The sequence below is a fragment of the Pseudophryne corroboree genome, unplaced genomic scaffold, assembly GCF_028390025.1.
Source record: "Pseudophryne corroboree isolate aPseCor3 unplaced genomic scaffold, aPseCor3.hap2 scaffold_2065, whole genome shotgun sequence".
Taxonomy (NCBI): Eukaryota; Metazoa; Chordata; class Amphibia; order Anura; family Myobatrachidae; genus Pseudophryne; species Pseudophryne corroboree.
In genome coordinates this window covers 36,215-40,228 of record NW_026968706.1, presented here as the reverse complement: position 1 = coordinate 40,228, position 4,014 = coordinate 36,215, and the positions used below count along the sequence as shown (strand labels likewise).

The following is a 4,014-nucleotide window of genomic DNA, read 5'->3' as shown; positions in this document are numbered from 1 at the left end:
GGCACTGTAACAGCTCCAGAGCTGCTCTGTAAGGCAAGTAAAAGGGTGTGGGCCCTGCAGCACTACCTGTAGTTCGCATTGTGCGTTGGAAGGCACAAAGTAAGCAGACGGGAGAAGTCAGGATAGTGCACAAGGGCATAGAAGGGAGCGGCCTTTCTGGATCCTTTCTCGACCTCACTGGTACTCTCACCGAAACAGACTGCTCTGGTCAACATCATGGTTAACGGAAAAATCCATATCACAGTCTCTTGGGGCAAGTCCATCTTACAGGAGGAGAAAAGAAGAAATTTGTAAAGGGGGTATAAAAAAACAGTTTGAGGGGGAGAGAACTTGTTACGATAATAAGTTCTCTCGTCTTGTTGTTCTTCTTGTTCTGCTGTCCTCTCAAAGGTGCTGTCTCTCAGTCTTCCAAACGAACATTCTGGTGATGCAATATTCCTTCCCAACCGACGATCTTTCTGTAAGGAGCAAAAATCTGAGCAATGACTCAATGCGAACTACAGGTAGTGCTGCAGGGCCCACACCCTTTTACTTGCCTTACAGAGCAGCTCTGGAGCTGTTACAGTGCCCAGCTGCTGCAAGAAATCAGCTTGAATGCTTCAGGGGCTGGGGCATAGCCAACATGAGCCCCACACCGAAGGAGGGTGGAGGTGTTTAATGCGAATTAGGGGTCATCCAAGCGCCGCAAAAGGCCGCCATGCCCTGCACGCCCCTTTTCTCTTTTCATATGCAGATGAGGGTTGAAGCCAACTTTGACCCACTGCTTGGATGACATCACCATATGCAAATCCATCTGCTGCAGGCCTTCCCCCAGGAATGCTTGCACTAGTTGTTGCATTTGGTTTGTTGTTTGGGGGTGCTTCAGTATTAGGCAGCCTTCTGCCCTCCCATGTTCATCTGAAAATATGTGTTCTCCCTGCAGTTGTTGTCCCCAGATGAGAGTTCCCTTGTGCTGCCTCAGTTGAATCTCCTTTACTTGACAGAGATGTGCCTGAGCAGCGGCCCTCCCCAGCCCTATCCCAAATCATACTTATATTGCATAGGAGATACCATGGTCATGAAGATTGTTCTCCCAGGGTGAGGTTCATTCATTGCATTCTGGGTATGCTGACCCCTGTGATTTCCCCAAATGTGGGAAACTCGACTGCATTATTTGTGGTAGTGGGGGACTGTGTTTGTGCTTTCTTCTGGTCAACTCTGGTAAAAGTCAGATTTCTTTGTCTCAGATCTTCCTCTAGCCTTGTTCTTCTTTCGAGAGTTCCCTTGTGCTGCCTCAGTTGGATCTCCTTCACTTGACAGGGGGGTGCCCGAGCAGCGACCCTCCCCAGCTCTAGCCCAACTCCTACTTACCTGCCAGGTGAGATACTATGATCAGGAAGGTGCTTCTCCCAGGGCAAAGCTCACCCATTGCACTCTGGGTGTGCTGCTCCTGCGATTTCCCCAAATGTGGGACACTTGACTGCATAATTTGTGTTTCCTCTGGTCGGCTCTCGTATAATTCAGATCTCTTTGTCTCAGGTCTCTCTCCAGCCTAGTTTGCTGTCTGTTTCCACTTCTCTTTTCTTGAGCCGCTCCCTTCTATGCCCTTGCGCACTATCCTGACTTCTCCCATCTGCTTACTTTGTGCCTTCCAACGCACAATGCGAACTACAGGTAGTGCTGCAGGGCCCACACCCATTTACTTGCCTTCATTTCTGCCATTACCTTAGTAAGGACCCGGGGTGCCGTGGACAATCCAACCGGCAGCGTCTGAAACTGATAGTGACAGTTCTGTACCACGAACCTGAGGTACCCTTGGTGAGAAGGGCAAATTGGGACATGGAGGTAAGCATCCCTGATGTCCCGGGACACCATATAGTCCTTCTTCCTGGTTCGCTATCACTGCTCTGAGTGACTCCATCTTGATTTGAACCTTTGTATGTAAGTGTTCAAATATTTCAGATTTAGAATAGGTCTCACCGAGCCGTCTGGCTTCCGTACCACAATATAGTGTGGAATAATACCCCTTTCCTTGTTGTAGGAGGGGTACTTTGATTATCACCTGCTGGGAATACAGCTTGTGAATTGTTTCCACTACTGCCTCCCTGTCGGAGGGAGACGTTGGTAAAGCAGACTTCAGGAACCTGCGAGGGGGAGACGTCTCGAATTTCCAATCTGTACCCCTGGGATACTACTTGTAGGATCCAGGGGTCCACTTGCGAGTGAGCCCACTGCGTGCTGAAACTCTTGAGACGACCCCCCACCGCACCCGAGTCCGCTTGTACGGCCCCAGCGTCATGCTGAAGACTTGGCAGAAGCGGTGGAGGGCTTCTGTTCCTGGGAATGGGCTGCCTGCTGCAGTCTTCTTCCCTTTCCTCTATCCCATGGCAGATATGACTGGCCTTTTGCCCGCTTGCCCTTATGGGGACGAAAGGACTGAGGCTGAAAAGACGTTGTCTTTTTCTCCTTTATACGGCAATACTTCCATGTGCCGTTTGGAATCTGCATCACCTGACCACTGTCGTGTCCATAAACAACTTCTGGCAGATATGGACATCGCACTTACTCTTGATGCCAGAGTGCAAATATCCCTCTGTGCATCTCGCATATATAGAAATGCATCCTTTAAATGCTCTATAGTCAATAAAATACTGTCCCTGTCAAGGGTATCAATATTTTCAGTCAGGGAATCCGACCAAGCCACCCCAGCGCTGCACATCCAGGCTGAGGCGATCGCTGGTCGCAGTATAACACCAGTATGTGTGTATATACTTTTTAGGATATTTTCCAGCCTCCTATCAGCTGGCTCCTTGAGGGCGGCCCTATCTGGAGACGGTACCGCCACTTGTTTTGATAAGCGTGTGAGCGCCTTATCCACCCTAAGGGGTGTTTCCCAACGCGCCCTAACTTCAGGCGGGAAAGGGTATACCGCCAATAATTTTCTATCGGGGGAAACCCACGCATCATCACACACTTCATTTAATTTATCTGATTCAGGAAAAACTACAGGTAGTTTTTTCACACTCCACATAATACCCTTTTTTGTGGTACTTGTAGTATCAGAAATATGTAACACCTCCTTCATTGCCCTTAACAAGTAACGTGTGGCCCTAAAGGAAAATACGTTTGTTTCTTCACCGTCGACACTGGAGTCAGTGTCCGTGTCTGTGTCTGTCCGACTGAGGTAAAAGGACGTTTTAACGCCCCTGACGGTGTTTGAGACGCCTGGACAGGTACTAATTGGTTTGCCGGCCGTCTCATGTCGTCAACCGACCTTGCAGCGTGTTGACATTATCACGTAATTCCTTAAATAAGCCATCCATTCCGGTGTCGACTCCCTAGAGAGTGACATCACCATTACAGGCAATTGCTCCGCCTCCTCACCAACATCGTCCTCATACATGTCGACACACACGTACCGACACACAGCACACACACAGGGAATGCTCTGATAGAGGACAGGACCCCACTAGCCCTTTGGAGAGACAGAGGGAGAGTTTGCCAGCACACACCAAAACGCTATAATTATACAGGGACAACCTTTATATAAGTGTTTTTCCCTTATAGCATCTTAATATATATAATCATATCGCCAAATAAGTGCCCCCCCTCTCTGTTTTAACCCTGTTTCTGTAGTGCAGTGCAGGGGAGAGCCTGGGAGCCTTCCCACCAGCATTTCTGTGAGGGAAAATGGCGCTGTGTGCTGAGGAGAATAGGCCCCGCCCCCTTTTCGGCGGGCTTCTTCTCCCGTTTTTCTGAGACCTGGCAGGGGTTAAATACATCCATATAGCCCCAGGGGCTATATGTGATGTATCTTTTAGCCAGTATAGGTATTTCATTGCTGCCCATGGCGCCCCCCTTCAGCGCCCTGCACCCTCAGTGACCGCTTGTGTGAAGTGTGCTGACAACAATGGCGCACAGCTGCAGTGCTGTGCGCTACCTCATGAAGACTGAAAAGTCTTCTGCCGCCGGTTTCTGGACCTCTTCACTCTTCGGCATCTGCAAGGGGGTCGGCGGCGCGGCTCTGGGACCGGA

The 4,014-nt window shown here is 49.8% G+C and overlaps 2 non-coding genes across 2 annotated transcripts; both read left to right on the top strand.

Annotated features, from left to right (window-relative positions):
- Nucleotides 1–1,026: 1,026 nt before the first annotated feature.
- LOC135005569 (U1 spliceosomal RNA) lies at nucleotides 1,027–1,190 on the top strand. Its single transcript, XR_010206104.1, has one exon. It is a non-coding gene; the product is annotated as a U1 spliceosomal RNA (small nuclear RNA).
- Nucleotides 1,191–1,342: 152 nt separating this feature from the next.
- On the top strand, nucleotides 1,343–1,505 carry LOC135005570 (U1 spliceosomal RNA). The gene has a single exon (XR_010206105.1). It is a non-coding gene; the product is annotated as a U1 spliceosomal RNA (small nuclear RNA).
- Nucleotides 1,506–4,014: the final 2,509 nt, after the last annotated feature.